This window comes from Bos grunniens, chromosome 9 (genome assembly GCF_055505025.1).
Source record: "Bos grunniens cultivar Pamir isolate PY7600 chromosome 9, Bosgru_T2T1.0, whole genome shotgun sequence".
Classification (NCBI taxonomy): Eukaryota; Metazoa; Chordata; class Mammalia; order Artiodactyla; family Bovidae; genus Bos; species Bos grunniens.
Window position 1 is genome coordinate 32166106 of NC_141173.1, and position 13571 is coordinate 32179676.

General features: G+C 37.2%; 1 long non-coding RNA gene across 12 annotated transcripts in view; it reads right to left on the reverse strand.

Annotated features, from left to right (window-relative positions):
• Window positions 1–8588, reverse strand: part of LOC147365747 (uncharacterized) — a 298664-nt gene extending 290076 nt beyond the window's left edge. Inside the window, exons 1-5 of one of the 12 annotated variants that reach the window (XR_015132701.1) lie at window positions 6063–7883; window positions 3643–3800; window positions 2529–2641; window positions 1819–1891; window positions 1069–1226 (exon numbers count right to left, since the gene is read on the reverse strand). This is a non-coding gene — a long non-coding RNA (uncharacterized LOC147365747). Of the gene's footprint in view, window positions 1–1068; window positions 1227–1609; window positions 1748–1818; window positions 1892–2528; window positions 2651–3642; window positions 3801–6062 lie in introns of all 12 variants that reach the window. The other 11 variants (XR_015132696.1, XR_015132699.1, XR_015132700.1 and 8 more) reach the window with 11 other exon arrangements.
• Window positions 8589–13571: the final 4983 nt, after the last annotated feature.

The window sequence follows — 13571 nt, forward strand, 5'->3', positions numbered from 1 at the left end:
TCACTTCAACAGCCACAACAAAGTTTTCAGCAGAGTAATAATTTTAGGCTTCATCATATTAAAATTATGTTACTAGCTTTTATCAGTTGGTTATTGGCATTATATTATTTGCATATGGTTTTTAAATTTGTTTTATAGTTAAATATTTAAGTTTAAACAAAAGGCCATCTAGATTTTCTGTTATTTTCTAGGAGTTTCATATTTTTGCCCTTTACATTTAGGTCCATGAAGCATTTTGGGTTAATTTTTGTAAAAGCTGTAAGATAGATCTGTGTCTTGATTCATTTTTTTACATGTAGATACCCAGTTGTACCAACAATCAGGGCCAAGAAAAATTTTAGTAATTATACATAAACAAAATTAATAAAATATCATCTCCTTTTTACAATGATGCCTAGAGAATATAATATTGCCCCATATTACTGACCGTTTTAGGACAAAATTCAAACTCATTTTTGGTGCTGGTAACATGGCCAACAAATCTCACAAATATTCAGCCAGTATATATAGTCAATCAAATCTGAAGAATTTGACCCTGGTATGTGCCAAAGACTCAAAGATGACACTGTAGCTAAGGTTGGTGAAATTTCACAGATATAAATGAAACAGAATAAAGTGAAATGAAAATTAAGTCATGACTTGATGACAAAGAATAAAAATTCAAACAAAGAGTTTGAGAACTGTACCACAAAATTAATTATGGAAGGTATATCAGATACTATAAATATTAATTTTATAACATAATAGAGATAGGATATGAAGAAATTAGAACTATAATTTTAATAATTTATATATATCCCCAATGTAAACAAAGATCAAGTAGAATCATTAATAGTCAAGCTTGATCATAGGGAAAGAAAAAAATAGATGAATGAGCAAGAAAATGAACCTTTACCCAAGTGGAAAGAACACAGAATTTTAAACCAATCTTGAAAAGAAAAATCCGCTTTTGTTTCGAGAGGCGCCATCAACATTAGCCACCATGTAAACAAAGTTATAATAATAATGGCTGAGAAGAAAACATCTATCGGATGCATGTTTCCTGGTAAGGTACCTTACTTTACTCACATGACACTGCAATGTAGATATTATCATCCCCAAAACACAAATGAGGAAACCAAGTTGAAATGGAGTCATAAAAGCATGATTCTAGGATAAGCTCTTCCAATTATGAGTTCTGTAGCTCTGGGGGAAATCACAGCCTCTCAGAGCTTTTGTTTCTTCACCTGTAATGTAAAGGTAATACTTGCTATGCGGGCCTTCGACAGTGAGCCTCTGTGATGGCAATTAGATAACATATAGAGCCTCCATGCTGTAGAAAGTGCCTCACAAACATAGGGATTTTATTACCATTATAAAAAACATGCTGATAAAAATGAACAAATAGAATAGAATCAACTAGCAAAGTGCTTAAGAGCTCAAAGCCTGGCCATATCCTAATTATGCATTATGGCTATATTATTTTCTAACTGTTCATTCTTAGGAAAGTTGCTTACCTTTTTTGGACCTTAGTTTCTATATTAGTGTGATGGGAATAATGATAATACCTAGTTATAAAATCATTGTTATTAATAAATGATACAACACATTAAAATTTCTTAAAACATACCAATCATATGAACTCATGTATGGAGAACCATTCTCTGGGAATCTTTGCCAAATTTCACCAATGACTAAATAATTTGTATATTTCAGGAGGTGTAAAGATAAATAGGATAGAATCTCTGTGCTTTGAGGACTCAGCCTGCTGAGAGAAATAGCACACAAATAATTGTAATAAAAGCTAGTGTGATAGATGAAGTATCAGAAATTTCCTACTTTACTACAGGTGTGAAACAAATGTTCTTGTCTTCGTTCATTCAAGTCTGCCCAGCTTCTTAGCCCATGGTAACTGAAGGACAACATACAAGAAAAATATTTTCACAATTAATGAGCACAATAAAAATTCATATTCATAATCTGGGTGCTATGTTCCAATATGAAATGAAGATGTAGATTTATACTAAGAATATTGGTCATTGGGATGTCTTCCAGAAATTGGACTTGGAATTCTTTTTCCCAGAGTGTGGAAGGATATGTGCTGATCATTTCATGTCCTCTTATTACTACTGCAATTCTCATTACAGACAGGTGCCTATGCCCAGGAATCAGTCTTTAAGCATGGAACCAATCAGGGGTAAAAGACATGTAAAGAGATTGAAACTGAAACCTCATTTCTCTAGGTTGCTGCTATGTCATCAGTCTGTTGAATTCAGATGTCCAGATACCAGACCAAAACCTTGATTCTTTTTTCTTTTCTTGAGCAAGGTCAGCCAGTGTTTACTCTAGATCCTTGAGACTGAGATTGTATACTTCAGCTCTTCATCAGAAATTCAATTAAGCCATCAATAACACCAATTCAATACCATCCCATTTACACTGCAAAGATAACTTTTTACTGTTTTTTTGTTGTTGTTGGAATTTTTCATTAAGAGATACTACCTGAAACAAAGCTTAAGCATCTTGCCCAGACTTTTGCATTAACTTACCTTTTAACTGGTCCTAGTCTTGCAATTTCTCTTATTTTTAAATCCATTCTAGAAAAATTTTCACAGTGCTCAGTTGTCAAAGTATTTTATGTGATCACTCAGTTACCTAGAGGCTGGATAGGCTCAAATAGTGAAAATAAGAAAATGTTTGATTCATATCTTAAATATAGTGGAAATATCTCTGATACCCCCATATATCACACTGTTTTAAATTATCATTATGTATATTTTTATTTTCCTTACAAGACAATGAGTCTTTAGAGTACAGGAATTCTATCTTATTTACCTTTGAATCCCATAATGTGCAAGATCATAATGTACAAATATATTACAATGCAGATCAGGAAATTCCAGCATTACTTGTTCCTAGTTTATTGAAAAAATAAAATCCTACCATCTATCTCCCAGCTACCTACATTCCAATCTTATCTCCTGATATTCTCTCATATGTAACCTATACTCAAGTGGATTTCAAACCTGAAGAGTTGCAGAGCAAAAGTGAGTATTCTGTTCCATCTTCAGACATTCTATATTAGTTAAGGTGTAAGTAGAGTTCAGAAATATACATATATTATACATATCATATTTATATATAAATGATATTCCCAACTCTAGAACAAGTAATCTATTTCTTATTGTCTAAAACGATTTTGCAATGTCCTGTACCAGGTCTTCTATTATTATCAGCCTGTAGTGGTAAGCTTCTCAGATTACTGCTTCTCAATGCCCATTTTAAATAACACCTCCTACATGAAACTTTTCCTGATTCCTTGCTTTTCGAAGAGATTCTATGACATTTTTCTTCTCTCTCTCTTGGATACTTATTATAGTCTGCCTTGTAATATGGGCATCTGCATATCTGTTATTTCCATTAACAAATATAATCTTTTTAAAAAGTAGGAACTGTCTTACACATTTTTAAAACTCTGATAGACTCTGTATAATGCTTTATATAGAGAGCTCATTTTTTAAAAATCATGTGTTACACTATCTTATTCTATTTAGCTCCTAGAGTTGGCCCTGTAATTTCCAAGTTGGAATTAGCCTCTACACAGTTAACACATCACATAAGAACCTTACCTGTCAAGCCTATAAGCACGCACCCAAAACTCACCTTAAATATCCTTCTCTTCTAAAACAAATGCATTAGAACAGTAAACCCAGCAGGCTTACTTTGTTCCACTGGGCCACATACAGTTGAAGGTTTCCAATTATCAGCACAGCAGCATACAGCTTTTACATAGTAACTTAGTCGTATGCACTATCATTGCTCTGAACAAGGGAGAAATGTTAATAGGTAGAGTGAAATGAACTATGCAGATGGACATTACAGGAAGTGGCACCTTTCGGCACTGCAGTTATTTCAGTTGTACAGGGTCCTATGCATAAGGCTTAGAAATGAAGTTCCCAAGCCACGCTGTGAAGTGATGCTTTAGTGCCAGAGAAAAAGGGCAGCTTGCTTAACGAAGTGCAGTTCTGACACCCATTACCCATTCAATGCAGCAGGAGAAATGAGTCGAAAGGCTAAAGCAAGGCTGTCTATGAACCCAGTTCCTTTATAAACCAGTCTCCCTGATGCCCTGAATGCCTTATGCCAATGGCTTCATCCTTCCCCCTTACACCAAATAGCTTTGCACCATTTCTGAAATGTGAATCATTTATGTTCCTTTTTCTCCCCGTTTTGAAATGGGGTGATTCTAGCCACTCCATAATTTGCATAAGGAATGACAACAGCGTTTCATCTACACCTGGACCTAATCTAGATGATGAGATTCTGGGCTTCTGAGCTATTAGTTTAATGAGATGAGAATTTCAGGGACCTGGGGAAGAGAGGAGGGTATTTTGCTTGTGGAAATGTTATGAATTTCAGGTGTGAGAAGGTGAATTGTAGCAATAGCCTCTAAAATATCCTCCAATTATTCCTGCCTCTTGGTATTCATCCTTTCGTGTAAATCTTTCCATTCAGGTGTATACTTAATTTAATGACTCAGTTCTGAGGAATAATATATGGCAGAGTGATGGGAGCCTTTATGTTCCTATTGCTTCACCCCTTTTTCTTCAACAACCCTTTCCTTCATCTTCCTAAATGTCTCCTGTGACAATCTTGTACAACCAATAGAAACCCTCCATCGTTTCACAAACTATCGTATCATGTAATATGATGCCTTGAGGCATTCTGGATTCTTGGGAACATGCAATCAAGTTTTCCAAACTTAGTTCAAAGGAATATATTTCCCAAGCTTGCTAGATCGCCTGAATACTCCTCTCCCAGAGTGCCTCCTCTCTCCTTAATGCCTCTGATGCTTTTCTCTCTGAGTTCCCTTAGGCTTACTTGTGTGGCAACTGACACCTTAAATATGCTCAATTACATAATTCTTACTTCCACTATGAGATTATAAGTTTCTTGAGAGAATGGTTTCACATCTTATTCTTGTCATGCCTTTCACTGGGCCTGGAGCTTTATCATGGGTGCATCAGGTGTTCAAGAAATGATCTGCCAATTACTAATTAATACATCCACGTAAATGCTTTTTAGCTGATAGGATAAAACAGGCATTTACTTTATTTCAGTCCCTGTTGCATTAAATCTCCTCTGATAATGCATGCTTGTGAACCAACTTGACAACATAAAAGTTCTGGTGTGTGCAACTCTTTCTGAATCTGCCTCCCTGGTCAGAGCAGCCAGGAAATGTTGACAGCATCCAGGCAGCTCAACCAGATCTGACAGGTGCTGCCCCACTCTTCCCAGCCAGAGACCCAAAAGGAAACAAGTACATCAAGGACAGGGAGTGTCAGGGAAACTCCAGGGTGCCATGACAGAACCACGGGAGCCATGTCTGACTAATACTAATGGGAGAGCAGTCCTCAGCGGTCAGCAAACCTCACTTTCAAACATCAGGAAAATGACAGCAGAAAACCTCTTATTGAGAGTAGGGAGATAAAAGGTAATCAAACACAGAAATTAAATTAACTCAAATGTTACCTTTAAATCTTTACAAACTCATCATTGATTTTTTTTTTTAACAGAATCAGGGACCTTGTTTTTTTGTTTTTTCCCCCATATCATCCTCATCAACACAAGGAATTGCTTGCAATTTATCAACAAGGACACACAGAAAGGCACAGAAGGAAGCCATACATAGCCATGGGGTGCCTGCTCACCCTAGCAAATCGACTTGTTTTGCTGGCTGCTTTTTCCTCTTGGCTGTCACAAAAGATTTAAATACCTAAGAGCACCTCACAAACATTCTTTCTCTTTATAATGCCTACATTTCTGAAATGTAAGAAAACAGAACTTTTTTTTCTTGGAAATGCAAAGTACCTTTGGTTAACCGGACAGCCCAACAAATCATAATATATTGGAAAAACATTAGTGACTGCATCCTCTGTGGCCCCTCCCACCTCACACACAAGAGTTATTTTCAAAGCACTGTCCTCGCTTCAAAGATGTCACTCTAGTAGTGTCACCAGCACAAGCCCATTAACAAGTCCCTGGAAATAAAAATAGAATCCGGTAATAAAATAAAGTCTAACCTTTTCTTCTTTTCCTTTGTGCTTGGTCTGGTTTCTCTTGCTCACCGTGTGGCCCAGGCAGAGGACTTGGCCTGGCCCTTCAGACTTGAGCTCCTAGTGCCTAATGGCTGCATGGAGGCCTCAGCTTGGTGCCGTGGGCAGAAGTCCGAGCAGGATGCCACTCTTCAAGATGGCGGCAGTGAGCCTTATATGGATTACGTGGAGACGCAGTGCCTGCTGGGTACTCCAATCTGTAGTCTTAAGCAGCACAGCTGTACCACATTTGTGAGAGAACACCATCTGTCCCTGCTGACAAGAACCCTATAAAGCAGCCCTACCCACAGCCCAGGGAGAAGACCATGCACTGGAGGGCACCAGCTCGCACCTCTCCATTCTCTAATTAAAGAATATAGGTTTCTTTTCCTTCTAAATCAAACGCAGTCTCATTCTACTGCCTCGAATCACACCAGGCAGGACCTTTGTTGGGAACTGATTAGGGAGGATTGGTAATAGCTGTGGTGATTCTGCCTGAAATGAGGGAACTCATAGCACCTTTCGTTCCTCCATTTCACCTTTCACACTCCCAACATACATAATATTTAAAATCACAAATTAAAACAATGTAATAATTCTGACCCTGTACTTGTAATGGAAAGAGGGCCTTAAAAGTAGAATTCTCCTTTGCTTCACAGACTGTAAAGCAGGAAGCTATCTGCCTCAGAATAGTCTCTCTCTGTATTTATCTTTCTAGTAACATCCTTATAGTACTGTTTAAGAAAGTGAAAATAAGTAGGTCAAGGCTGTATATTGTCATTCTGCTTATTTAACTTATATGCAGAGTACATCATGAGAAATGCTGGGCTGGATGAAGCACAAACTGGAATCAAGACTGCAGGGAGAAATATCAGTAACCTCATATATGCAGGTAGCACCACCCTTATGGCAGAAAGAGAAGAACTAAAGAGCCTCTTGATGAAAGAGGAGAGTGAAAAAGCTGGCTTAAAGCTCAGCATTCAGAAAACTAACATCATGGCATCTAGTCCCATCACTTCATGGCAAATAGTGGAAACATTTACAGACTTTATTTTGGGGGGCTCCAAAAATCACTGCAGATGGTGACTGCAGCCATGAAATTAAAAGATGGTTACTCCTTGGAAGAAAAGCTGTGACCAACCTAGACAGCATATTGAAAAGCAAAGACATACTTTGCCAACAAAGGTCTGTCTAATCAAAGCTATGGTTTTTCCAGTGGTCATGTATGGATGTGAGAGTTGGACTGTGAAGAAAGCTGAGTGCCGAAGCATTGATGCTTTTGAACTGTGGTGTTGGAGAAGACTCTTGAGAGTCCCTTGGACTGCAAGGAGATCCAACCAGTCCATCCTAAAGGAAATCAGCCCTAAATGTTCATTGGAAGGACTGATGTTGAAGCTGAAACTCCAATACTTTGGCCACCTGATGCAAAGAGCTGACTCATTTGAAAAGACCCTGATGCTGGGCAAGATTGAGGGCAGGAGGAGAAGGGGATGACAGAGGATAGATGGTTGGATGGCATCACCGACTTGATAAACATGAGTTTAAGTAAACTCCGGGAGTTGGTGATAGACAGGGAGGGCTGGCGTGCATGTGGTCACAAAGAGTCAGACACAACTGAGTGACTGAACCGAACTGAACTGAAGAAAGTGAAAGTCACTCAGTCATGTCCGACTCTTTGTGACCCCATGAACTATACAGTCCATCAAATTCCCCAGGCCAGAATACTGGAGTGGGTAGCCTATCCCTTCTCCAGGGGATCTTCCCAACCAAGGGATTGAAACCAAGTCTCCTGCATTGCAGGTGGACTCTTTACTGGCTGAGCCACAGGGAAGTCCATATAGTACTATTTAAATGGCACCCCACTCCAGTACTCTTGCCTGAAAAATCCCATGGATGGAGGAGCCTGGTGGGCTGCAGTCCATGGGGTCGCGAAGAGTCAGACAGGACTGAGCGACTGCACTTTCACTTTTCACTTTCATGCATTGGAGAAGGAAATGGTGACCCAGTCCAGTGTTCTTGCCCGGAGAATCCCAGGGACAGGGGAGCCTGGTGGGCTGCTGTCTATGGGGTTGCACAGAGTTGGACACGACTGAAGCAACTTAGCAGCAGCAGCAGCAGCAAGGGAGATCTTAATTAACAGACATGTGCCCTGGATTGGATATAATTGATGTCAGTGAAAAATCTGGTCAACATTTGCCAGTGTAGCACACAGAAACATCTCTAACTGAATGAATGTTAAGTCCAATTGTATATTTAAAAATGAAAGCTAATTTACTGAAGAAATTTGAAATACATTAAAATCTGAGATAGGGTCTCACTGTGGAGACCTCTAGTCCATTTCCTGGGCTAACAAGTTCAGCAACTTTTTTGTCTAGACTAGTTCTAAGTTTCAGTGCTCAGATTAGTTTAAATGTTATAAGTAATTTATTCAAATAATGATTTAAACTATCAAAACTGAAATAAATATCTTTAAAAATAAAATAGAGCTTATGTAAGGTTATCCCTTTATAATACCCCACTCATTCACTTAGATACTTAGGAGAGAGGGTTGTATTTACAGCTAATTAATACATTAGAAGGACTGATGCTGAAGCTGAAACTCCAATACTTTGGCCACCTGAGGCAAAGAACTGACTCATTGGAAGAGACCCTGATGCTGGGAAAGATTGAAGGTGAGAGGAGAAGGGGATGACAGAGGATGAGATGGTTGGATGGCATCACTGACTCAACGTACATGAGTTTGAGTATATTCTGGGAGTTGGTGATGGACAGGGAGGACTGGCATGCTGCAGTCCATGGGGTAGCAAAGAGTTGGACACAACTGAACGACTGAACTGAACTAAACTGAATAGGCAATTTTATAATTAAAAATGCAGTTTTGTCTATGCAAAAGCCTAATAAGATAATATTTAAAATGTGGATACTGCCACACTATATTTCAGGTAGGGCTTCCATGGCTTCCCAAGTGGCTCAGTGATTAAAGAATCTGCCTGCAATGCAGGAGACACAGGAGACACAGATTTGATCCCTGGGTTGGGAAGATCCCCTGGAGAAGGAAATGGCAACCCACTCCAGTATTCTTGCCCGGGACAGAGAAGCCTGGTGGGCTACAGTCCAAGGGGTCACCAAAGAGTTGGACATGACTTAGAAACTAAACAACAACAAATATTTCAGGTTAGGAAAATATTGAAAGCTGCTATTGCAGTCAATGAGGAGCCATTGAAAACTTGAATGTCAATATCAATTCCTATTTCCAACCTCGATTGTAACCTCATGAAGGCTAAATATGATTTTTACTCATCCTTTTTGCTATTTCTTTTACTACTCCAAAGCTTTGCAACTTTCCACAGCCCCTTAATTCACTCTAACCCACTTCATTTTTCAACAGATGGTTTCAGCTCATTCATTTTTCCCTACCCAAGTTAACAGTATCACAATTAACCAATCACCCAAATTAGATTCTTCAGAGTTTTCCTCATCATCTCCAACTCCTCAACCCCGAACAATATGTTTTCATGTTATACATTCTAAATCTAAAATGCCTCTTCAACTCTCATTGCCTTAGGTCAGTACTTCAACATCCCTTACTTCAATTATTTCAGTGACCATCTGATTTTTCTTCTTAAATCTCTGTTCCTCAATCAATTCTCCTTGCTTACTTGCAAACAATTCACATTGCTATCTTGAATTTTTTTCTACTCATAGAGTGGATAAAGAAGACTTTCCTTTACAGGACACCAATAACATTTAAAAGCCACTCACTTCATTTCAGACTTCCCAACCTATACAGCTCAGCAGTCTAATTGTTGAGTATGAATGAAAACAGATTCTGTTCCAAGAGACAAAAGCAGTATGTTTGTTGTGGAGGAGGCGAATAGGAATTGAAATCATCATTTGTATGGTAGAAAGCACAGCAGAACTAAACATAAATATTTTATCAGGCTATCAATATGTCTAAAATTTCCCCCACTGTCAGTAAACTCTACTACCAGTCTTTCTATATATGTACTTCTTAAAAATTTATGTTAAATGTATAGTGACTAGTTTTCCCATTTTTAATACTCCTTCATAATCTTTGCTAATATTTATGTTTATAAATCAAAAACTTACCTTTTTTGGGCAGCACAGTTAATAAACAAAAATGTCATCATAATAATAAGCTCTCAGAATCAAAGCAATCAGATGTCTCCTAGATAATGCATATTTTTCCTCGACACAAAAAAAATTCTGTGCTCTTATTGCAATGGACTTCTCACCATTTCCTACATAGAAAACGCCACAGAAAATTCTAATCTCTAATCTAAAAGTATATTTGCTTATACTATTCTCTCTTCTTAGAATCTATTTTTACTTCAGCTGTGACTGACATAATACTTAATACCTACTGGAGGTAGTTATAATTTAGAGCCTTTGTTGATGGACCAGACATCAAAAGATAATTAATTTTGTCTTTCTGGGGCTACCAGGATATTTTAGTCATTCCACCAGTATGACATTTAGACCTAGAACACAAGGAATATTAGTCCAATATTCAGAGACTGTCCCTGGGATATTTTGAATTTAAAGTGAAAACCTCTTAGGTCTGAGGAACCTACTAGTGATTGATATCACTAAGAATTAGTACACATCACATGGATAAGTTCTCTAAGACCAACCTGTAAGTCAGAGTCAGTGACTATTGAAACAAGGGAGTGTTAAGGTCCCTTACCTTTGTTTTCATAGTTAAAAAAGAAAGATTTCCAAGACTAAAATGGCCAAAGGGGTGAAAACACTGACTCATCTGAGATAAATCACATCAACTTTGAAATGAAACTGAAAGGAGAAACAAAATATATATCACACATAAAATATATAAATATATTCAACACAAGATGTTTGTGTAATATATAATACCTAATTTGTAACATATTTAAGATTATATTTATATATAATTGTATAATGTATAACACACAAAATATGTTATAAACATCCTGAAAATTATTATTTTAATAAATAATTAAACTTTATCATTGAAGCTGCTGAAGCACAGAGAGGACCATCAACACACCCAACATCAAACATCTAATAATTGATAGAGCCAGCACTGCAATCAGACTTTCTGACATTAAATTTTTACTATTCCCTTCATCATACTCTGCTGTTACCAGTGTGCAGTTTATGCCTGTAAATTAGACACAGATAGATGTGGATACATTTTTGAGAGTAATCAAAGTAAGATGGACAGTTGCAGCAACTCAGTGCAAAGCAAGAAACAGTTTGGGCATGACATGACACTATGATTAAAGTACATGACCGATCTCTCATCGGGTAAAGGTGCAAGACTGAGATAATTGGTTTTCCCAGTTCTTCATCCAAAACCAAGTAAAATTCACCAATGTGCACTAAATGTTAAAGAGGCAGATGCTTGTCAGAAGAAGTCACTGAAGTAAGTAGCTTATACTGCATGGAGGTTACCTCTAATACACAGAACACTAGCATTTTGAAGTAAAAAGCGATTTAGCTTGACATCTATGCCTACCAACTTGATCAAAAAAGAGGTTTGGAAGGCAGCTACTGTCAAAAAAAATATGCATTTTTTGGTTCCTAAAGAAAACATTAGATGTTATTGCAGCATAAAAAATAATAAATTTAAAACAGCACAAAAGTTGAAATTATTTTGCAAGACATGGCTGATTTTGATCCTATTCTAGTTCTGCATCTGTGCACAATTTGACACAGCAAAAAAGATAACAAGTAGCTCAGAATGATAATAATAATAGCAATGATAATAATGAATATTCTGACCTTTTGTGTTTATTCCAGCCTTTAAGGCACAATAATCATAATTAAACTGTCAACACATTATACAACTACATTATTATCTATAAACTACAATAAGAAAAATAAGAGATTAAAGGCAAGATACATGCAATTTAGAGAGATGCAATGGTACAGAGTAAAAATATAGCAAAATATATAAACCAGGTGGAAAAAAAAATCAGAAGAAGAGAAGAGTCTCTATGAATGTCAAATCTACCAGAGTGTTGCTTAGATTGTAAAAACAGAAATGTCTTATAAGTTTTGGACACTTATTGAGGTATTCTAAAAAAAAAAAAAGCTAAATCCCCACTTGACAACAGCTAGAAACAAACTAAAAATAAAGAATTCTGATATTTAAATTCCCAAACTTTTCCTTGAGGAAGATGGCATTATTCTATATTCATTTACACAGCAACTCTAAACATTTCAGCCTGTAAGAAACAGCTTTACCTATAAGAAATGATATAAGATATATACACCCTGTCTGACAAACATGGTCCTTAACTTCTAGAAAGTCTATAATCCCTCTGCTGAAGAAGACGTCATGAGAGAATAGCAGGCTAGGCAAGTCACACAAACGGACGAGCCATCTAGTCCCTCCCCAGGCCTACAACAGGGTGAGCGTCTGCTGCATCCTGATGTGAATGCCATGATAAATCATGGCCTTAGAATAGACTCTCCATGGTCTCTAATAGGCTGCTAAGAACCAGTCACATTCAGTGTTATAAATAGGAGAGAAAGGCTGTGCAAGAGTCCAAGCATATAAACTTACATATTTTAATATTGTGCATGTCACTTACGTTATGGCTAAGTGGAATCATCTGCCTTCTCATACCACCTGTCACTTCTCAGAGGACTCCATTCACTTCTGTGATCAGAAAATGGCTTTTGAAAATGGCATGAAACATTTAGGAAGCAACTGACCTACTACATGAATATTTCGTTAGGGTACAAACACAGCCAGAGGCGGACACAATTTTCAGGGTCATTTCCATGGTAGAGGAAGACAGTAACTATATAGAGAACCAAGAGGAATTTGGCTAATTAAATTGGTATCTCACAAGTCATCTTCTGTAAAATCAAGACATCCAACTGCCATGGCAAAATGTCCCACAAATATGGATTTTCTTTGATAGTCTTTTTTGAAATCAGTCCTTCCCTTAAATTACCTTTTTGATGGCTATTACCACAACTATGGGACATCATGTGGCAAGTCAGAATAGCATACTGACTGATGAAGAGTATAAACTCTGGAGTTAGAGTGTTTTGATTCCAATTAGGGCACAAGTATTCCAATTTACAGCTGTAATATTATTTAGTACCTCTAACTCTCAACTTATTTGCTTTTTATTTTTTTCTGCTTTAATCTCTGAAAGAGGTATAATAATATCTGTCTTTTAGGGTTGGTCTAACAATGAATTTTTAAACATCTATGTGGAATGCTTAGCATCTTGCCTGAAACAAGTGATTAATAAAGGTTCATCATTTTTATTACTCTTGTTCACAAGAAGACTTCAACTCTCAAAACATATTTGGCCTAAAATCCATCATCATTACCAAATATTAACTGAATGTCTATCATATGCGAAAGCATTCTATCAGGCTCAGGGTCTTCTCATGCATTTCCACATGGAATAAATTAAAAACTGCCCTTAGAGACATTTAGAGTCTAGAGCACTACCTGTCCATACGTTTGTT